At 35.5% G+C, this 23971-nt stretch overlaps 2 long non-coding RNA genes and 1 other non-coding gene across 3 annotated transcripts in view; 2 read left to right on the top strand and 1 right to left on the bottom strand.

Annotated features, from left to right (window-relative positions):
- Positions 1–23971, top strand: part of LOC141571010 (uncharacterized) — a 34771-nt gene that overhangs the window by 8440 nt on the left and 2360 nt on the right. Inside the window, exon 2 of the long non-coding RNA XR_012495461.1 lies at positions 9401–9462. This is a non-coding gene — a long non-coding RNA (uncharacterized LOC141571010). The remainder of the gene's footprint in view (positions 1–9400; positions 9463–23971) is intronic.
- Positions 2120–2226, top strand: LOC141571471 (U6 spliceosomal RNA). Its single transcript, XR_012496199.1, has one exon. It is a non-coding gene; the product is annotated as a U6 spliceosomal RNA (small nuclear RNA).
- LOC141571009 (uncharacterized) lies at positions 16117–23580 on the bottom strand. Its single transcript, XR_012495460.1, has 3 exons — positions 23009–23580; positions 21769–21897; positions 16117–21459 (listed from the first exon to the last, which is right to left on the bottom strand). It is a non-coding gene; the product is annotated as an uncharacterized LOC141571009 (long non-coding RNA).

The following is a 23971-nucleotide window of genomic DNA, read 5'->3' on the forward strand; positions in this document are numbered from 1 at the left end:
TTATTTCATATGTAATAAAACATTCCCATCCACTCTATTATCAGACCCCCCACATACATAAACACCACTAATTATTAGTTTTTTATGTATACTATAATTTCTTCATGAAAATACATACATATGAATATAAAGTCTCATTCGAATTCACTTTTTTCTTATAAAAAGTAGCATATCATATACCCTATTGTGCATCTTGCTTTTATCACTAATATATCTTGGAAATCTTTCTGTAAGTCTAGAGTAGAGACCTTACTCATTTTTTAAAAACCTTTGTATAGTGGATAGCAAGTACATTTTAAGAATATATCATGATTTATTTACCTATTCTTAGTTGATGAACTTTTGAATTGTTTCCAGTCTTTTTCTATTGCAAACAATTTTTCCAAATGCTTGTATAATAACCTTGTATACATGTGCCAGACATAGTCTTCACATGCACAAGTCCCAAAAATGGGGTTGCTAGGTAAAAGGACATGTGATTTTGTAATATTGTTGAATATTGCCGAATTATCTATGCAGGTTATACCAATTTATATTCCCTTACGAACAATGTACCTATTTTGTCACAATATTGCCAACTGAATGTTATCAAACTTTTGGATTTTGCCAATCTGATAAATGAAAAATGTATCTAGTTGTGCATATAGTGTACATTTCTCTTATTATGAGTTAGTTGAACATCAGCATCAGAGCCGTTTGTATGTCCTTCCCATGAACTTACTGTTCATAATTTTTTTTTTTTTAAGATTTTATTGGGGCAGGGGAACAGGACCTTATTGGGTAACAGTGTGTACTTCCAGGACTTTTTCCAGGTCAAGTTGTCCTTGCAATCTTAGTTGTGGAGGGTGCAGCTCAGCTCCAGGTCCAGTTGCTGTTGTTAGTTGCAGGGGGCGCAGCCCACCATCCCTTGCGGGACTTGAGGAGTTGAACCTGCAACCTTGTGGTTGAGAGGACGCGCCCCAACCAACTGAGCCATCCGGGAGCTCTGCGGCAGCTCAGCTCAAGGTTCCATGTTCAATCTTAGTTGCAGGGGACGAAGCCAACCATCCCTTGAGGGAGTCTAGGAATCAAACCGGCAACCTTGTGGTTGAGAGCACACTGGCCCATGAGGAGATCAAACCGGCAGCCTTCGGCTTTAGGAGCATAGAGCTTCAACCGCCTGAGCCACCGGGCCGGCCTGTTCATAATTTTTTGCTCATTTTTCTATTAGGTTGTTGGTCCTTTTCTTATTAATTTGTAGGTGGTCTCTATTTGGGCGATTAGGCCTTTGTGGTATGTGTTACCACTTTGTTGTCTTTTAACTTGCATTTATTTGGCATGCAGAAATTTTCATATTTACATAGTCTAATTTATCAACCTTGCCTAATGCCTTTTAGATTTTGGGCCATAATTAGAAGAGCCATTTCAAATCCCAGGTTATAAAGAATTTTCCTATGTTTTATTCTGGTACTTTTATGATTTGTTTATTTTTTTCATTGACTTTTGGATAGTGACTTTATTCTGAAGTACAGGGTGAATTATGGATCCAACATTATTTTTCAAAATTGGTAGCAAAATGTCCTAATACCACTAATATAGTGAAACACCCCAATGACTCCACAAAAAAGTGTTAGAACTAATAAATGAATTCAGTAAAGTTGCAAGATATAAAATCAACATACAAAAATCAGTTGCAGTTCTATATACTAAAAATGAGCTATCTATAAAAACAAAGAAAACAATCCTATTTACAATAACATCAAAAACAATAAAATTCTTAGGAATAAATTTAGCAAAGGAAGTGAAAGATCTATACACTGAAAACTATAAGGCATTGTTTAAAGAAATTGGGAAGACACAAATAAATGGAACAATATTATGTGTTCATGGATTAGAAGAGTTAATATTGTTAAAATGTTCATATTATCCTAAGACATCTATAGGTTTAATGCAATCCATTCCAAAATTCCAATGGTATACAAGTATTTAACGAAATAAAAAATATATATAAAATATGTATGGAACCACAAAAGACCCTGAATAGTCAAAGCAATCTTGAAAAAAAATAATGGTGGAGGCATCACATTTCCTGATTTCAAATTATATTACAAAGTTATAGTAATCAAAACAGTATGGTACTGTGCTCACTTCGGCAGCATACATACTAAAATTGGAACAACACAGAGAAGAGTAGCATGGCCCCTGGACAAGGATGACACACAAATTCTTGAAGTATTCCACATTTTTTAAAAAAAGAAAAAAACAGTATGGTACTGATATAAAATCAGACACATAGACCAATGGAACAGAATTAACATTTCAGAGATAAACCCAAATATGGTCGACTAATATTTGACAAAGGAGTCAAGAATACTCAATGGGAGAAAGGATAGTCTCTTCACTAAATGATATTGGGAAACCTGGATATTCACCTGTAAAAAAAAGGAATAACATTGGACCCAATCTTACACCATTCACAGAGATTAACTCAAAATGTATTAAGGACTTAAAGGTAAGACCTGAAACCATAAAACTTGGAAAAGAAAACAAGGGAAAGCCCTTTGACATTAGTTTTGGGAATTATTTTTTGGATATGATACCAAAAGCACAAGCAACAAAAGCAACAATCAACAAGTAAGACTACATCAATCTAAAAAGCTTTTGCACAGAAAAAGAAATAATCAACAAAATGAAGAGGGAACATAGGAATTGGGAAAAAAATATTTATAAACTATATATATATATCTGATAAGGGATTCATATCCAAAATATGGAAGAACCTCATACAGGTCAATAGCAAAGATACCAAATAATCCCATTAAAAAATGAGCAGAGTATCTGAATAGACATTTTTCCAAAGAAGACATACAGGTTCATGAAAAGATGTTCACCATCGCTAATAATTAGGGAATACAAATCAAAACCACAATGAGATATCACCTCACATCTGTTAGAATGGCTATTATCAAAATGACAATAACTAACAAGTGTTGGAGATGATGTGCTGAAAAGGGAACCCTTGTACCCTATTGGTGAAAATGTAAGTTGGTGCAACCAGTATGGAAAGCAATATGGAGGTTCCTCAAAAACCTAAAAATAGAACTACCATATGATCTGGCAATTCCACTCTGGGTATTTATCAAAAAAAGAAAAAAAAAAGAATACACTAATTCTAAAAGATATATGCACCCCTCCCTCCATATTCATGGCAGCATTATTTATAATAGCTAAGACATGGAAACAGCCTAAGTGTCCAATGACAGATGAATGGATAAGAAGATGTGATAGATATATATTTCTTTTAAAAAAATGAAATCTTGCCGTTTGTGACATCAGTGGACCTTGAGGACATTATGCTAAGTGAAATGTCAGACAAAGACAATATTCTATGATCTCACTTATATGTGGGATCTAAAAGACAACAACAACAACAAAAACAAGCTCATAGATACACAGAACCAATATATGGTTAACAGAGGCAGGAGGTGGGGGTGCAGGTGAAATGGGTGAAGGGATCAAAAGGTACAAACTTCCAGTTATAAAATAAATAAGTCATGGGAAGGTAATGTACATAAGGTACAGCATGGCATATATAGTTAATAATACTGTATTGTGTATTAGAGAGTTGCCAAGAGAGTGTATCTTAAATGTTCTCACAAGAAAAAAAATTGTAACTATGTATGGTGGTGAATTTTGGTAGACTTATTGTGGTGATCATATCACAATATATACAAATATTAAATCATTGTGTTTTATACCTGAAACTAATACAATGTTATGTGTCAATTGTGCCTAAATTAAAAAAACTAAAAAGATAAGTTGACTATATTTATGTGGGTCTATTTCTGGGCTTTCTATTCTGTTCCATTGATCTATTTGTCTATTCTTTCATCAGTGCCACACTGTCATGATTACTGTAGATTTACAGTATGTCTTGAAATTAGCTAGTGTCAGTTCTCAAATTTTGTTCTTTTCCTTTAATGTTGAGTTGGTTATTCTGGGGCTTTTTCCATATAAACTTTAAAATCCACAAAATGACTTACTGGGATTTTGATTGGGATTGCACTGAATCTATAGATCAAGATGGGGAGAACTGACATCTTGCTGATATTGAATTTTCCTATCCATGAACATGGAATAGCTCTCCATTTATTTAGTCACTTTTCTCTTTCCTTGGAGATTGAAGTTTTCTTCATATAATTCTTGTATATATTTTGTTAAATTTATGCATAAATATTTCATTGGGGATGCTAATGTAAATGGTAATGTGTTTTTACTTTCAAATTCCACTTGTTCATTGTTGGTACAAAATTGACTTTTGTATATTAACCTTGTATCTTGCAACCTTGCTATAATCGCTTACTAGTTCTGGGAGTCTTTCTGTCGAGTCTTTTCTACATGGACAATCATGTCATCTGCTAACAAAGACAGTTTTATTTCTTTCTTCCCAATCTGTGTAACTTTCATTTCCTTTTCTTGTTTCACTGTATTAGCTGGGACTTCCAGTAAGATGTTGAAAAGCAGTGGTGAGGAAGGAACATCCTTTCCTTGTGCCTGATCTTACCAAGAAAGCTTCAAGTTTTTCACCATTAAGTATGATATTAGATGCAGGGTTTTTTTGATAGATGTTCTTTATAAAGTTGAAGAAGTTACCCTTTATTCCTAGTTTCCTAAGAGTGGTGTTTTGTTATTATTATTGTTGTTGTTGTTATTTTAAAATAGGAAGGTAAGATAGCTGGACTCACACTCCAAAATCTGTCTTCCCTATGGAGGGCAATAGCTGAAATCTCTTTTGAAATCTTTTAGCCTTACTGGGCTACTTTAAATCTGCCCTGTGGAGATAGGGTTCAGGCTTTAACTAAAGATTTGAGCAGAGAATTTGGACTTATCTTCTCTGGACCTCTCTTTTATGAGATTTTCCTTTCTTTCCAACTACAGTGGCCACCCCAAACTCTGTGCTTTGTTTATCATTTCTTTAAGCTAGTATGACTATGGGTTTCTATGCAAGTTTTATTTCCCTCTTTGGAGCCTACCTTCCGGATAAAAATTGTATATATTCACCTGTTGCCACTTCCTTCAAGTGTTTATTTCCCTCCAACTTCTGCCTGATTTGGGCAACTCTCCAGTTTATTTAGGTAGCTGTTTTATAGGCAGTTTTTTTAAAAAATCACGATGTATATTTGAATGATTACTCTGATGTTAGTACAGAGAATTGAGTTTAGTGAACAAACACTGGATGCAGGAAGCCCCAAACAAGATTACCTGAAATGGGACAATGATCTAAGACTAGAGAAGACAAAAATTGAGAACATCTGCAAGCTTATATTGGTGAGCTTTGTGACTCTGAACTGCCACACTTGACCCATCTAAACTTTTCTTCATTGCATAGGGAAGATCATAAAAAGAGGTTGACATAGTAGTCACCAGAATTATTGTCACCTAAAAGTCACATTGTTAAAAAGTGTAGAATGAGTCATAAGAGGGACTCACGGTCCTTGGTATCACTGTCTATTCCTGCCAGCATTGTAGACAAGGAATGTTCTACTGTGATTGATGAGATCCGCATTATGAACCTCATCTTCCTGGGTCAGTGTGAAATAAACCATATGAATGGAGTTGGGGCATGTTTCACTATGCTAAACTCAATGCCAGCAAAAGGGCCACTGGATCCTCAGCAGGGAAAACAGTAGGCTTGGTACAGAGGGTAAAAACTTAAAGAAAAAAAAAAGTTAATTTTGGGGCTGGACCGGTGGCTCAGACGGTTGGAGCTCCATGCTCCTAACTTTGAAGGCTGCCGGTTCAATTCCCACATGGGCAAGTGGGCTCTCAACCACAAGGTTTCCGGTTCAATTCCTCGAGTCCCGCAAGGGATGGTGGGCTGTGCCCCCTGCAACTAGCAACAGCAACTGGACCTGGAGTTGAGCTGCGCCCTCCACAACTAAGACTGAAAGGACAACAACTTGACCTGGAAAAAAGTCCTGGAAGTACACACTGTTCCCCAATAAAGCCCTGTTCCCTTTCCCCAATAAAATCTTAAAAAAAAAAAAAAAAAAAAAAATTTAGACACTTCTAGTCCAGAAATGAAAAAAAAAAAAAAGGCATAGTTCTGGTGATCTATAAATCCCTGGCACAATTGTCTTCAATAATACTCAGTAATACAGTGCCCACAGGGAGAAAGTATACTACAAACCCCTGCTGGTAATACTGTGAACGTTACGAAAAGCTTTTACAGTTCTGAAACAACTATCAAAATACCAACAAGAGGATTTTCACAAGTACACTATTTATAGGGATATTTATTTGTGGTAACTCCTTTAATACCTAAATCATGGAGATTCAAAGTGATGCACAATCATGAGTTAATCCTTTCAATATCTGTAATAAAAAAGATTATAAGGGGAATAGGGCACAAAGCAATGACGTGTATTTTTCCAAAGTCATGAATTTAAATCGGCTGCCAACCAAAGCTGCTGACTCCCAAAATATATGATTCATTCTGCTCCACATTTCCATATCTTATTTTAGTTTACCACAACGATTGGTCTTTTTTGGCATTTTTTTTTTGTAGGTGATTGGCAGAAAATGAAAATGGCCACATGTTTGAAACTCAGCATCATCTGCCCTAGGGAAATAATAAACAAAAAAGGACAGCACAAATACTCAAATGAAAGAAGCAAATGGGCACAGCAAGAAATCCATGGAGAAAATTTGCCAGTAGCTAAAAATAACTAATAGTGGAGTATAAATTGAGGTATCAGAGCTTTCAATATTTGGTATGACAGTAAATACACTTAGGACTGTCTTTTATTTTGCTTTCTTTTAACATAATGTTATACTTACAGATAAGTTTCAAAAAAAGTACAAAGAATTCCAGAATAACCTATACCCAGATTCTCCAAATGTTAACTTTTATTGTGTTCACAGTCTTCACTGTCTCAACACGTGTGCATGTACACACACACACACACACACACACACACACACACACACACACAACTTCTGAACTACTTAAGAATAAGTTTCAGAAATGATACTTCATTTCTGCTATACTCTTCAGTGTACGTTTCCTAAAACCAAGGACATTTTCTTACATAACCACAGCACAATTTTCAAAATTAGGAAATTAATACTGACACAACACTATTATTTACTTGACAGCTCTTATTCAGATTTCACTAACTGTCCCAATAATGTCAATTACAGCCAAAGAAATTCAGGATCATGCATTACATTCAGTTGTTGTGTCTCTCTACTTTTCTTTAATGTAGAAGTCCTGAGACTTTCTTTGTATTTCATGAAGGTGGCATTTTTGAAGAGTACCGGACAACTGTTTTGTAGTGTCCCTCAGATGTTAGGGTTTGTCTGACATTTTCTCCTGATTATATTCAAGTTATGCCCTCTTGGCAAGAATATCACAGAAAGGATGCTGTGTTCTCAGTGAACCACATTAGGAGACATATGCTGTTGATCTGTCTCATTATTGGTGAAGTTAACCTTGATCATTTGGCGAAGGTGATGTCTGTCATGTTTCTTCACTGTAGCATTATTATGTTACCTCTTGCCATTAATAAATGCCATGGGAAAGATATTTTGAAATTATGTAACTATCTTGTTACTCCTCAAGCATTTACATGCTTGTTTTAGCATCCATTGATGACTACTGCCTGAATCAATTAGAATGAGTATCTTTTAATTGAACTTGTGTCTAAAATGAGTACTAGTCATGCCATGCTAAGTATAAGCATAGTTATAGGACTTTCATTATAGATGAATTCTTACAACCTAAAAACCACTATAATCAATGATACAAAGGTGGGATGCAATTTAAGTATGCAAAATAATGAGCTAAGGACCATCAATAGTGATCTTATTGGGGGGGATCAAAATGTCCTAAAATTGCCTTATGGTGATGGTTGCACCACTCAATAAAGTTACAAGTTGAATCACTGAATTATACACCTGAAATGGGTGAATTTCATGATTGTAAAATATATTTCATTAAAGGTATAAAAATAGGAAAAAAATTAGTTAAGGAAATAATAAAATTATTCGAGTCAGAACACTGAAGCAAAGGCCAGGGACTGTGCAATGTCATGACTTACTTAAATAACAGATAACTTACATCTAAATAAAGGGTTTTTAACCTTCTTCCATATCATGGGCCTCTGGTAGTCTGATAAAGTCTATGGACTCCTATTAAGAATAATGTCATGAATACGTAGAATATATAGCATTGCAAAGAAACTCAATTATATTGAAATTTATAAAATATTATTTTTCTAATATAATAATATATGAGCTTTTAAAATATGCTAAAGAACAATAGATTTAAAATATAGTCAAGCCAAAGTTAAATTTTATTTTTACAACACTTATGAGTGTGAAGGCTGTTGTTGCTTAGCGTGAAGATGAATGATAAACTCTTTTTGACAGGGCAATGTGCATGTCATATAAGACATCCAGTTGACTCCCAGTTTTTTTGGTTACAAGTATTGACAATCCAGATTCTCTAAAACATATCATCATAAATTTAATTCAGATTTCTGTATCTTGCTTAACAAGAAATGGATAGATTGTCTCAAGGAATACCCAAATTCTCTAAAGATGTTTGAGTTAAATTTTTATTATGAGGTTATATAGATTCACCATTTGGAGGCCCAGAGCAGCACTGAAGTTGGCCAGCTCCAGTGCAAGAATGTCTGTGAACGGGGAGGCTGAGAACTGATGCTGCAGTATTTTTGAGGGAGTGATGAGCATAAATGATATTTTGAAATATCTGCCCCAACTTCACTGGTATTTGAAAGTATCTGTGATTTCTACTGGTAAGAAGGTCACAGGCACTAATATTTTGCCAACATTCATATGTGCAGGATTTTCTAACTTTCAGTTAAACATTTCTGAAAATAAAGATATATATGTTCTTTTATCCATCAAGTTCAAGCACCCTCTGAATTCTATCCAAACGCTTTGGGGATCCAAAGAGTCCAGTCAGATTAAGATGATAGACACATCGATAAATTACACTGAATTTATAACTCTCACATTTTGGCTATTTGGTATAGTTACAGAACACCCAAAGACAGCATAAATACAGCTGTAAAGTCAAGATGTTTTAAGAGAAATGAAAAATTCTGGTTTTGTCTATGTCAAGTTTAAAGACTCAAAAATAGAATCCTAACTCAGTTTCTTTCAAGATTCCTCCTCACAAAATGTGATCAAAATACTTGGTGCTGTTTAAAAAAAAAAAAAAGTCTGGTAATGAGACATCTCTTTCTGCTCTTTCATTTCTAGGCATTATTCCAGACCAAGGTTTTTCTGCCTCATCACTTGTGATAGGAGAAAATTGATCTCTTCTTTCTTATTCTTGTCTCTAGCTTGGGGCTGCCTTTATATTTATTTTTTTATTTTCATCTAAATTTAGGTGTTGAATTCTTCTTAAGCCCATTGCAAGCAGGAAAAGTCCAGCTACATATCCTTGAGCAGGTAATTCTTTCCTATCATGATTTGTTTAGTTCTAAAATGTGTTACCAGGTTCTTTAGTTCTCTGAAGGAAAAATATTAGAGATAAGGTTTCTGCTATCTATGTAATAATCAAAAGAAAAATTTCTGCAGTTAAAATTAAGATATAATAAAAGATACACTGCTAGAAGATTTGTGCTTTAATCCATAGTATGCCAAATTGGGCACTTCTAAAACGATCTCTGAGCCTCAGTTCTCTTTAGGTAGAAAATGAGTGATAATTTGCTATCTAAACTCTAAGGTGCAAGTCATGACCGTATCTAACAGAGTCATCTACTGGACTGTCTAGCTGCCCTCCCCCATCTGGCTGGTCTGTCCTGATGCTAGCTGTTATGAGTCTGTGTTGTTAGCAACGGACAGTTGTCCCCATCTAGGAGAATTGTTCGTTTCCCTTCAGCAGAACAGGAGACTGGATCAGTCACACCTTGAAGGTTACAACCCACATCCAATAATTGACTGACCTGGGGCTCAACAGTTGGCCCCCTTTCCTCATGGTAGGACCTGAATTTCTTGTGGGACTGGACTACAGCTGGTGTCCTGATGAGACTACACCCTTGCTAAGCTTCTTTCCCCTGTACTATCCTGCCTCCCTCATTCCCCTTCTCCTGAGATTACTTCCTCAGTTAGTCATTTCAATAAGAATCCCCATCTCAGGCTCTGGTTTTAGGGAACTGGACATAGGCTAGCATCTTATAATAGGCATTTGGCAAATCTTTGTCAACTGAATGAATAGAGTTTATCTGTTTAATATTAATCATAAAAGTTATAGTCAAAGCCTAAGAATGCTTCACGTAGTTTTCAGCAATAACTATGTGTTGGGAATATTTCTTAGCAAGTACTATAAACATGTCTGTAAACTTCTGTTTCTTTCTGATAAAATGAATTAAATCATTTCCAGAAGGAGCTTCCCCCAAATGCTTATTCAGTGTTCAGCAGAGGATGGGCTAATCCCAGCCACTGACCCAAGTGATCAAAGTAATGAGCTCAATATTTAGGGAGGAAAGAAAGCTGACATGTCCTATTCCCAGAGTTCAGCACCTTTGATTAGTGATTTATTTCTATTATAAGGGGGTACATTATGAACTTACTAGCAATACAGTATTAAGAATATATGAGAAGATAATGCAGTAAGTGCCCAAGTGTGAGGCTAACTTTCAATTATTCAGAGATAGAGATGGGTAATGTAGATGTGTGGGTTGGAACGGATTATACAGTTTGTACCAAATCACAGAGAACAGACAAAACTTGTTTATCAACATATCTTCTTTTAACTAATAATACAGGGTGTGTTTTTTTTAAGTGGAAAAAGCAGTTGTATAAGTTTTGAAACTTTTCTGGAGAGAAATTCTCTGTAATTACTTCTCAGAACAATCACAAATTGTAAGAATAATGAAAATCCTGGACACCACAGTTTGGGTTCTAGCTCTGTTGGTGCACAGACCCTGTTCTCTTCTCAGGCCTACTTGTCAGTTTCCTGGCCCAAAATTATTTTTTTTTCAGTGGGTATTCAGTTGTCAATGAGCGCCTGTTTGGAGATCATTGGGACATTCTTAGTTAAATGTGTTATGTTTTACTACTTTTGCTTTTGTACTCCTTCTGATAGTGTTGAACAGAAAAAACTGTTTTCCATTAATTTGCCCTGATCATACTGAACTTACATGTTATTATGGGATTTTATGTGTTATAGTCCAAAAAAACACTGTAAGATTTATTTTAGCCATCATAAAGAAGAACACTCAGTTTTCTCTTCTGCTAATTAAAGAAGATATATATATATATATATTAGATATATATATATATATATTAGAGAATATAGGATCTACCATAGTGGTCCTGAAAACAGTTAAGTCTGAATATTTTCAAGTTCTCGAATAAAACAATTCTTTCTTAAAATGTTTGTATCTCCTACAGTGCCTACCATAAGGCAGGCATTTTTCATCACACGTTCAAAAAAATTATTGAAAACCCCTTATGTTTGTTTGCTAGGGCTGTCATAACAAAGGAATATAGACTGAGTGGCTTAAACAACAGAAATGTATTTATCACAGTTCTGAAGGTTACAATTCCAACATCAAGGTGTCAGCAGCTTTGGTTACTTCTGATGCCTATCTGCTTGGCTTGCAGATGTCCATATTCTCTCTGTGCCCTCACATGGTCTCTCTTCTGTATGTCTACGTCCTAATATCTTCTTATAAGGGACACCAATCATATTGGATTAGGGCCCACCCCTATGACATCAGTTACTTCTCTAAATGTCCTATCTCCAAATACAGTCTAAAGTACTAGAGGTTAGGACTTCAACATGAATTTGGGGAGAACACAATTCAGCCCATCACACTCCTTTATATTGGTCTTATAAATGTTAACTCTTACCAAGTGTATATACTAAAAGGAAACAAAAATAAGGACTTAAATTATTTCAAAATAAGAGTCATAAATTATAGAATCACCCTTTTCCTAGCCATTTTGAAACATGCCTAGGAATTACACTATAATTATACTAATTATAATCTAGTAATTGTTATGAGTTATAAGTTAACATTCCATCTGGGCAGAAGCATATATTAATGAAGCTGATAAGATCAATTGAGCTTCCATCTTCCAAACTCTTCATATAAGTAGAATATAGAACTCTCTGAGTAAAATAGATCTGAGTCTTTTCATTGATATTCCTTTTATAAAGGGAATATTTAGAAATGTTTGAGGTAGGAAATTGGAATTACAGTGTATTATGTGTTGTAAGGTAATTATATTACCTTTCCAGAATACAAATTAAATTAGAAAAACCTGAGGGTGTTTTGCAGCAGGACTACTTGTCTTTGTTGTCATTATAATTAAAGCCATTTCATTTGTGTAACAAACTTCTGCCTTGTCAAAGATAAAACGCTAGAACACACTACACTTCGGAATTCTGGATTTTTTTAACTAAAAAAAAGATTAGGATCACCTGAATGTAATGTCATACTATCCCAGGAATATGGAAAGAAGGGAAAGATTGTCTTCTTTATGTATTATGTATGCAAATATGTCACCTATTTGAGAAAGCCTTTATGTCAACTTTATAAAATATAAATATCTTGTCTATGGATGTGTATATATATATATATATATATATATATATATATATATTACATTTGATATTTGGTCAAAGCTGTTCAACTTGGAGGTTAGTTATAGACTTTTTGTAGATGCCCTTTATCAGGTTGAGGGAGTTCCTGTCTGTTCTTGCTTACTGAGACCTTTTAAATCATGAATACATACTGAATTTTGTCAAATGATTTTTCAGCATTAACTGGTAATGGTCTGGTGGGTTTTTTTAATTTATTGTTTTATTTTTTGGACTATTAGTATGATTGAATTTCTGTTACTGAATCAACCATCCCCACATTCCTGGGATAAACCCCCTGTTGGATGTGATGTATTATTCTCTTTCTATGTTGTTAGATCTTGTTGAAGATTTTAATATCTGTGCTCTTGAAGGTATGAGTTTGTAATTTTCTTATAATGTCTTTGTCTGTTTTTGGTATAAGAGCAATGTGGGCTCATAAAATGAATTGAGAAGTGATCTTTCCTCTTCTATTTTCTGAAAGTGATTGTATAGAATTACTTTTATTTGTTTTTTAAATGTTTAGTAGAATTTTCTAGTGAAACAAATTGGTCTGGATATTCCTTTCTCAGAAGATTTTAAACTATGAATTTATTTATGCTTAAAAATGTTTTGGTAGTTTGTAATTGAGTACTTTGTGGAATTTGTCCTTTTTATCTTATGCACATATTAGCTATTAAATTTATGTGCATATAGTTGTTTATAGTATTGTTTATTATCCTTTTATTATCTGTAGGGTCTGTAGTGATATCCTCTCTTGCATTCCTGATAGTGATATTTTTGTGCCATTCACTCAGTCTTGCTAGAAGTTTATCAACTTGTTTTTTTCAAAGAACCAGCTTTTTGTTTCATTGACATTCTCTGTTGTTTTTCTGTTTTCAACTTAACTGATTCCTGATCTAATCTTTATTATTTCCTTCATCCTTCTTGCCGTGGGTTTATTTTTCTCTTCTTTTGCTAGTTCCTAAATTGGAAACTTACATTATTGATTTGAGACTTTCTTCCTTTCTAATATAAATATTTAATGCTTTTAATGTCCTCGTAAGTGCTGTTTACCTATTGTCTCTCAATTTTAAGATATGCTATATATTAAGATTATTAGTCCTTTGCCTGTCTTATATGTCATTAATATTTTTTCCCACTTTGTCAATTATAGTTTGTTTGTGGTTTTTGTTATGCAAATGTTTTAAATGTTTAATCAAATTCATTATTTTATTATTGCTTCTGATTTTGAGTCATGATTAGAAAGTCTTTCATTGCGCCAAGGGTAAAGAGGAATTTACCCATGTTTTCTTTTAGTATTTTCATGATTTTTTAAAATTTGCATTTACATTTTTCTGCTTCATGTCTCAGCAATTTTGCTTCATGTCCCAATAATTTTGAGCTCTGCTGGTTTGGAGGACTTAATTCCAAGAGAGAATGCCTCCACCAGCAGACAAAATAATGGTTCTATTGAATTGGAAGATAAGATTGTCACCTGGTCATTTGAAGCTCTTATGTTACTAAACCAGCAGGAAGGAAAAAGAAAAGAAAGGTTACTCTACTGGTTGGTATAATTGATTCCAATTACCAAGGGTAAATCAGGTTGCTACTGCACATGGAGGCAAGGAGTACTATGTCTAGAACCCAGGGAATGCTGGGGCTACCTCTTAGTATTTTCATGCTCTAAGATTTATGGAAAACTAAACAACCAAAAATAAATAAATAAATAAATAAATAAATAAATAAATAAATAAATAAATAAAAAGACATGATTATTGAGAATATGGACTCTTCAAGAATTAAGTTTTAGATCATTCCATCAGGTAAAGAGCCCCAAATCAGCTGATATTTTTCCTGAGAACAAGGAAAATAAGGAAAGAATATTAGAAGAAAAACAATCATAGATAGCAACTACAGCCTCGTGGCCAATTACAGAAACAAGGACTGTTGTAGGTTTGTGTATTTTCTATTTGCTTGCTTTGTGTATGCATTTATTTGTATACATTACTGATTTTCTTCTCTTTCGTTTATTTCATTTATTATTTTTCATACAAGTTTTTGAAGGTTAAATGTAGCCTTTAGATAACATCATTCAGTGGTTGAATTACAATAACCCTTGGAACTGTGTGTCTCCCAAGAGTAGTCAAAGGATGGGTTGTACACTTATCAATTTATTGTCTCGCAGCTCCAAACCTACTGCTCTTTACCCTGCTTTGTGATAGTGCAGCTGGACTCTTAGAGTCCAGCTCTTCTTCCATTTCTCCTTCGATTAGGGAAAAGTTAGACTTTGCCAGTAGGGGGCACTGGTGTGGCCCTCCAGACAACAGCAGTAGAAAGACACTTGTCTTCCAGATCCCAGTTCTTAGATATCATTATTCCGAGCAGGAGATTACGTAGCAGCTGGCTGTGCAGATGAACTCCAGGCATGCCTGAAGCCAAGATCTCCCTACGATCAGCCAAATCTGAGGAACTCTGGCCTGCCTACACCTTCTGGCAATAGTGTGTCATTTCTAGAGACCAGCCCCAGGCCACTCACCACCTCCAGCAATGTGGGCCTCCTCTACAGACCAGTGCGGACCTGTACTCGGGCAATTTCTTCAGCCACCGGCAGGCTGTGTGTTAACTATGGTAGTTGCTTCCTCTCTGAAGAGGTCAGAATCTCAGCCTGGAAGTGGGGTGGGCAGCCTTTTCCTGGTACCTAGTTCTGTGTTTGTGTTTTTCACAGCCTACAGACAGGAGCTGCTTTTTAAACACCTGACATTTCTGGACTTATTTTGGTAGATGACCACCTTCTACTATTTAACAATTCTTTATATTGAACTTTTCAGATAACTGGTGGGGTTTCTGTCTCCTGGAGTCTGATTCATAAACCCTTTGAAATAATTTATTTTTTGCCAATTAAATAGCTTTTTGCTCATTGGATTTACTAGGGGGGAATCAATGTCCTAAATCAGATTGTATTGTTTTATAGTGTACTTTCTGTCCTTTAAGCTTCTGTCCCCAAAAAGAAGAGTAAGTGCTACGGAACCTATTATCTATTATGAAATCATAATAACAAGCTTTTTACTTGAGTGTGTTAAGGTTTTGTGAAGCATTGTTGTAAATAATTGCCTAAAGTCATGATATAATAGCTAAAGTGAAAATTGATGGTTCATAAATTTTATTGGATTGTACAAATGAATCAGCAGCAAGTTCACTAAGTTTTCTCTTTTGAGGTCTTTTATTTTTAGAGATATAAAATGCCCATTGAAACTCTTGGTGGTTAGAGAAAAATGATATTCTTTTCTGCAGCAGATTTTTTTTAACCAAAGGATTTGTGGCTGATCCCTGAAATCTAAACACAATCCGAAAAATTTTGGATGGCTTTTTAAATTAAAACCCTGAACGTATAACATGCAAGACAGAAGCTGGCCCTTGGAGTTAGACTGAGCTCCTTATTCCCATTAAAGCAGGCTGCAAACTCTGGCTGATATACTGGGGAAGCTGTTCTCAGACTTTAGCATGTGCCAGAATCACCTAGTAGGCTTGTTAAAATACAGATGGTTGGGTCTCACCTGTCAGTTTCTGATTCACCAGGTCTGGGGCAAGGCCTAAGAAATTGTCATGTGATGCTCATCTGAAGTCCACAATTTAAGAACCAATGTTTTAGGGTAACCATTCAAGACCTACTTCCTCTATCATCTTCCGTTTTTCTCCCTTACTTTATATTTAATCCCAAGCTGTTGTACTTGCTGTTATTATCTTGGGATCCATACTTTTGGTACTATATTTTGCCTTCAATTCCTGTAACTCTTTTTCTAACATTTTTGAAACTTGACACATTTTTATTTTAATTTTTCTTTTCTCAATTATTCTATCTGGCCTTAACATCTCCCGTTGCCATAATCCCCAATGCTATGTTCTAATACTAACTTTCATTACAGCCCCTTAGCCAATGCCCCTCTTCTCCTTGGCTCCCCTACCCCTCCTTGAAACACATAGGCGCTCTGTGCCACTGCCAGTAGTGAATGGTAGGTTGTGGGATTTGGAGAGATGAATTTAGAATGTGCTGATCTTTTCAAGTTAACCCATGCTGAGAACTGAAAAACACATGAAGCATTCTTCAATAATCCAATCTAGAATACTTCTTGGGATAAACTTTTAGAATTTGTGGAATGATCTTCTCTCTTTTGAATGTTGTATAATCTTTATTTTACTCCTGCCCTGAATTCATCTTTCACAGCTGTTCAAGCATCACTGATACCCATGCAAGTTCTTGTTCACACTGCTTTGTCTTTTTACCCTGCCTTGTCCACCTACAATGTTCTATTCATCTCTCAGATTCATCTCAAGCATTTCCTTTTATGAGAATCCTTCCCGGATGTCTTCTCCCACAGACGTAGCTAATATGTAACTATGCTTTGTGTCCCACAGCTGACATGGAACTTACCCAATTTAGGAGACTCATGTCCTTTAGAGGATCGGCATGTTCTTTGAAAACTCTTCTTTAATTGTAGGTTTCTATTCTTTACTAACATTCATTTCACGATTGTCCATCAAAAGATTGTTTTCCTTGAGGGAAAACATTAGAACAGCATAGGAAATGAGGAGTATGCTTTCACTCTGTCATCAGTACACTGGTTGCAACATTTCCTCGGTGTTTAGATTTGATACCTCCTTCCTGACCACCATGGTTCCTGATGCTGTTTCTCACTTCCTGTTTATGACCTCATCTTTGCCTCTTGGTCCTAATTATTGATATTATTCCTCTGATACTAACCAAAGGAGCATGTCTGCTGTTATGTGTCCACTCTGAATAAGCCCTATTTCTGGGACCATGGTCTAGAGTGACGACTTAGTCCCCTAGAAATTGGCTTTGAAAAGACCAAAAGTAAGCACTTCAACATATTGATCTTATACATTTCATTGTGTAATACCCAGAGATAAATTTTCAGCAAAGAAAACAGAAGTTATGAAGCTAGGGCAACTTTTCTCAACTAGTTCCTTGGGAGAATTAGGCTGTATTGCAGTAAGGCATCTACTGAATATAATGAATTAACTTCTTTCCTATGCATCTAGATAGGGTGGTACTAGTTATGTAATCAACTTGGGGGAATTCAGAAAATTGGCATTCAAATCATTTTCCCATGTTCTGTGGCTCAGATGAGCAGAGACTTAAGCTTCTTGAGTCCTTCAGATCACATGTGTTTGGGTGATGGCAATGGTTTTGTGATTGTCCAGAGTAAGGTCCTGCCACGTCAGAGTAAGTTGCCTACTGGAGCAAAGGCATGTTTAAATTGAAGCTTTAGGGTCCCTCACTTGCATAAATCTTTCCCAAGGCCTTGGAAGAGACCACAGAAGTGTGGAATTTGTCAGTTTTATTTCTTCTTAAGTAGGGTCCTTTTCCCAAACTGAATATGTTTCAGCCTCCAAACCTGGATCTGCTGCAGCTCTTACTTAAACCACCTCCACCTGAAACTGCAGAATAATGACCTTACATAACTTCTAAAACTGTCTTAAGCATCCTCAATTACATACATCTTATCTGTGTTCTAGGTATGTTTTTCGCTGTGGCATAGACCCCATCTTGCTACCTGGCGCATAGGTTATATAAAATGACTAGGGCTTATCCATGTATAGTGTCACCACGATCATGCCTCATTGGCTCTAAGCAACAGTGACCCATCTGCAAACATGCATGCGGCATGGCAGGCGTGGCTAGGACCCACCACATGCACGTCCCAACCTCAGGAGCTAGAACTTGGTCTTCTTCTTTCTTTCTTTATTTATTCTATTTTTTATTTTTTGTCGAACATAACAGAAAAAGAAGATAGAAAGGGGGAGAAGGGGAGCAAGGAAGAAGGAAAAAAGAAATAATCTGCTATGTATGATATTTAAAAAATAACCTCAGTTCATTCTTTAGGCATATTGCTGCCCTTTGACACTGTCCTTTGTTTTGTGCTTTTTATTTCCACCATATATACTCACATACAGGCATGTATGTATGTATAGATAATGTTACATTCAAAACTATATGTATAATTTAAATGTGAGATTACCCAAAATTCCCTGTGACTCACATTGTTTCTTTGCACATCTCCCATTCACTCACATATATTAAACCAATAACAGGATAATATAGAGGATCTACTTAGTAATAGTGGGAATTTTATAATAAGAAATATGTTTCTGGAGTTTTAAGCCCTCTTGAACTATATAGGAGCCTTACACTTTTTTTCTCTAAAGTTTTTGAAATACTGTTTCTTAAATTTAGGAGAACTGATGTAATTTAGATTTTAGATTTCCTAAAATTAGATTACACCCAGCCTTTCTCTCCAGACCTATGACAAATTCTAAAATAACAAACTTTAAGCTCTTTTAACACTCTCTTACATCATCTCCTGCCATTCCCACCTTCACACCTTATGTTCCAACAAAATTGGGCTGCTTAAAAGTCCCTAATCCAGTTGGCTCCAGGGCTAGTGATAGAAGTTAAATACATACAGAAAGACCTGTCTTCCATAGCCCATCCACATGGCTTTCTCCATCTTAAGGGATGTTAAATTGCTAATGAGCACACCAAGAATTCTAACACAAAATATTGGTAAGGGGATTTTCAATTCTAATAGGTAGAGGACATTTAACTATGATAGCAGTTTTAAACCACAAAAATACAAAAAAACAAAGAAATAAATATACTCGAATTAAGATTAAAAAAAAAAAAAATCCCATGACATTGCAGAATAGTGCAAAGATAAGATGCTGCGACTTTGCTTGCACTGACAATCCTTGTCATTCCAGAAGCAGTGTTGTACGTAATACTAAGAGTAAACAGATCCTGAATAGAATTCCTGGGATTACAGCTCTATACCTTAGTTTGGACAGTTACTGATATTTAAAGGGAACTGTAGTCAACTGTCCCATGGGAATTAAGATCCTCGTGCACTGATGTTTTTTTCTTTCCCCGCAATGGACAGATAATGTTTTAACTGAGAAGCAGAATAGAAAGCCAATTTTATATAAATGGTGTGAAAACAAAGTTATTGATTTTAGACTCTATTATAGCTTGTGTTCAAAAAAATAAAAAGAGACCTACAAGAGAAAGACAAAAATAAAAAATAAAATAAAAATAGGGTTTATTCCTGTCTCTTTAAAAGGTCACTAAAGAGAAAAGAGGATGAGTCACAAACCACCTCAGTAGAGCTGAAAATTGGGGCAATTCCCCAGAACTCTGTGTGTGGTGGGGGTGGAGTGTGTTACTACTTAGCAAACAAGCACCTGGCAACAGCAGGGCAATGACTCAGGACAGTGACTCTTCTGAGAGAGCGAGGAAGTGTCTCAGCCACTGCTAGAGACTGGCCTGCCAGAGAGCTGTGTTTGTGTAATCAGTGCAGCAGGCCTCCATTGTCTTGGAAAGAAAGGGTCAGACTATCTTTTATTCTTCCTTAACCTCTCGCCAGGTGCCCCTGATTTTCACATTAAATGCAATTCCAACTATATAAAAATGTTGGAGAGAAGGATGAGGCTATGATGTTTGTTCCTCCCCAAACTGTTCTAGAACTTCATTAAGGGAAATTAATAGAGTTAGATTATTTTAAGGATAAAAGGAAAGGAGACTGTGACAATTCTGAAGCTCGTTTGACAGCTAGATAAGGTGTAAAGATTTAGGAAAGACCTAAAAACCAAAACAAAAAACAAAACAAAAACAAAAAACCCAAAAAACATAAAACTGAAAGAACTACAAAATGTAAGTTTAGCCCAGTTAAAACAAAGGGTCACAAACAAGAAAGAAACTGAGGGAAATCATTCCAAGTGATGAAATGTGTGGATCTCAATTACTATTGTGCATAATATCAAAACAAACTGAGCAAATACCTATCATTTCTGTGAATCACCTTAAGTTACTTCTGAACCTAATAAATACAAAATAAGAAGACAAAGTGAAATCTAAATAGATCTTTTGATATTAGTGGAAGCTCAATGATAGGAAAATAGTCTTATTTTGCTCAAAATAATTCTCCATCCACTAGATTGTCTAATACCTACTGTAACCTAACTCCTACATTTGAGTTGTACCTGAATTCAAAAATGTTGTTCCATAGATTTAAACAAGGACAGTCGTGAAGTTACTTTGAGAAGAAATCTGATCCTACATTATTTCTAGTGATCTTCTTAGAAATTGTTTAAGTGTATTAATTCCTCATATTTCTCCAAAGAATGTTGTCATCCATTTCTTCCTGACTTGATCCCCAAATACCAATATCCTGGTGCATACCTAACCTCCTCCAAGATACTGGATGCTTTTGTTGAATGGACTAAAAAAGTCTGGAGGCTTTGCTAGAAATAAGTGACGGAGATTTCTTCAAGGATCTTAGAGTGTGCAAATGGGATACATACACAGTTAGGCAAAATCCCAGAAGTGTCCCAAAGAAGGAAGCAAAATTAAAAGTTCTTATAGTAAGAAGTACATTCTTAAGAACTATCAGTCCTATACTCTTAGCCCTACGATTGGTCCAGGACATTATCAATCAGATATCAGGCAGTCAGGATTACGGATGCCCCGTGGTCCGGAAGATGCACACCAGGAGGTCTGGTCAGTCCCAGGCTGGTCTGGATCATGGATGTCTGGTAGATGTATATGTGAGTCCTTCAGAGGGTAGTCAGGTGGCCTGGATATTGAGCCCTTCACGGGATAATTTTCTAGTTACTTGGAGGTCCAGATATATACCCAGGCATTGACATAGAACTGGAAAGTTCAAAAAAGTTTGAGTTCCCAGGCTGGTTAGAACAAGAATGGAGTCTTTCCTCATGCCTCAACCTTCATAATGTTAATTTTAGCAGCTTGGTTAGAGTGGCTCCATTTTATAGATTCCCCATCTTCACTCTTTCCTCACCTAAAAGATTAAAAACAAAAACAGAATGAAATGAAAAATCACAAAGAAGAGCTCTTAGAATCAACAATATGATAGATTAAAGAGATGATAAAGTTAAGAAAAATCTCCCAGAAACTAAGACAAAAAGACAAGAAGACATTAGTAAAGAAAACGTAATATAGACTCTAGCAATTAATCTAGGAGAACATCTGGAGAAAGAGGAGTTCCAGAAATAGTGAACAAGAAAGTTTCCTGGAACTGAGGCCATGAGTCTTCAGATTGAAAGGACCCCATTAAGTATAATCAGAACAAATGAAAAGCAATCCACACCAAGGCATGTAGTCATGAAACTTCAGAACATCAGGGATGAAAGAATCTTCAAAGTATCTTTAAAATCAGTTAACATGCAAGGAAGTAGAAATCGCATCGCATCAGACTGCTTACTAGCAATTCAGCATCCTAGAAGACAACAAAACCATACTTCAAACGTTTGCGAGATGATGATTTTTCTCCCAGACAAATTAATGGTTAAGTATGAGGGTAAATAAAAACATTTGAAGACACATGAGAATTCAAATTTATAACTTTTGTAGGAAACTACTGGAGAATATGCCCCAACAGATGAGAGAGTATCTGTGACAGCAAATTTCAGGGACCACAGAAAGGAAACGTTTCAACACAGGTAGGAGGCAAAGGAAAGTCCCAGAGTAATAACGAAAAGACGCCCTAAATGACAGCTGTGCAACAAACCCAACAATATATCAATCAAAATTGGAGCACAAGGATGGTGGGAGCCTCTGGGAAAAAAATAGAACTGATAGATTATCTGATATGTTTGAGCACTTGAAAAGTATTGATAATTGGGAGATATGATGAAGCATGTATAAAAATTTCTCATGAGAAATTGAGAAAGGAGGAAGTCATTAATGTTAAGAAATGACAAAATGTGGCAATTATTAATATTAGGGAAAACAGAGTTTTACAGGAAAAAACATGACCCTGAAGTGTCAACATTTACACAGACATACAAATGTAATGCTGAATATCAATTTAACCAAAAATTATGGTATAACTATCTTGGGAGAGTGGCAGATGTGAGGGAAAGTAGGATTGGTGATTAAGAGATGTAAATCTTCATTTACCATAACAGGATATTAATAAATACATTTGAAATTTATAAATAAGACATACCAGTATAAGCAGAATATTTAGAAATATGGAGGTAAATGCCAGAAAAAAAGCATAAGCGTTAAAAAGAGCTTCAGCTAGTAGATGAGAGGGAAATAGGCAAGGGATTATAGTAATTATGGTAATAGTACTATGCATTTAAATGGATGCTACTTTATATTACTTTAATAAAATTTCTGTCCTTCTCCCTCCTCTTTCCCTTCTCTCTCTCTCTCTCTCTCTCACACACACACACACACACACACACTCACACACACACTTCTATGAATTAAGACTTTGAATGTCCAAGTGTGTCCAAAATCAAGAACAAAGGCTAATTTCCATTTTTATCATAATTTAGCTTATGGATTTCATTGTCTTGACAGCTAAATGATAACAATACCTTGATTGGAGATGAGAAGGTTAATTCCAGGACATCAGAAGCTCTGTGGGACATAGATTGTTGGGTTAAGGTTAGGATACAACTGGGGTTATGGCTGTTGGGATGCTGTTGGGGTGCTTTGGGTGGGAGATTCCAAGTTAAGGTGGCCAGAGTAGAGGAGCAGAAGCACACAAGCAGCCTTGCCACTAGCCCAAATAGTGTCCTTGTGCAAGTTAGAAAAAATACACTTTCTCGAAACATTTTACTGCCATCTGCCAGGAAATCATGGAAATAAATCCACAAATGAATGATGACTACAGATGTGAACACTGCCTCTAAAACCCTGCATCGCACAATCAGGCAACGACTTTGCCTATAACTAGAGGTGAGGAAAGGACTGATGAGGATTTGATGGCTCTGAAGGGAAACCTTTTCTTTTTCGTAACTTCCTTATAATTATTAAGCAGATTCCTAGGAATATTTAGATGATTCCTTTCCCCTAAACTAGGATCTATGAAAATGGGATATGTATCTTATTCATTGCTACATAATTGGCTTCTAATAAAGAGCAAAGCTCATAATAAAGACTCAATGATAATTTCACAAATGAATGACTGATGTATTAAAAATTATAAAATCTTTGCTTTCTGTTACTAGGATTCCTTTTACCTTTGAGTAGTTTAGAGCCAGAGCTCTTATGACAGCCTGTCTCTTGTTGCTTTTTTTTAAATTTATTGAGGTAACATTGGTTAATAATATTATATAAATTTCAGGTGTACAATATTATAATTCAATATCTGTATACTCTATTGCGTGCCCAGCACCCAAAGTCTAGTTTTGAGTCTCAGTACCACCACTTCCTAGTTTGTGACCTTGAGCAAATTATTTAACATTCCAGAGTTCAGTTTCTTCATATGGAGAATGGAGTATATACAATACCTACTTCGTAGAATTTTTATGAGCATTAAATAAGATAATATTTTG

Source organism: Rhinolophus sinicus, linkage group LG04 (assembly GCF_036562045.2).
Source record: "Rhinolophus sinicus isolate RSC01 linkage group LG04, ASM3656204v1, whole genome shotgun sequence".
Lineage (NCBI taxonomy): Eukaryota > Metazoa > Chordata > Mammalia > Chiroptera > Rhinolophidae > Rhinolophus > Rhinolophus sinicus.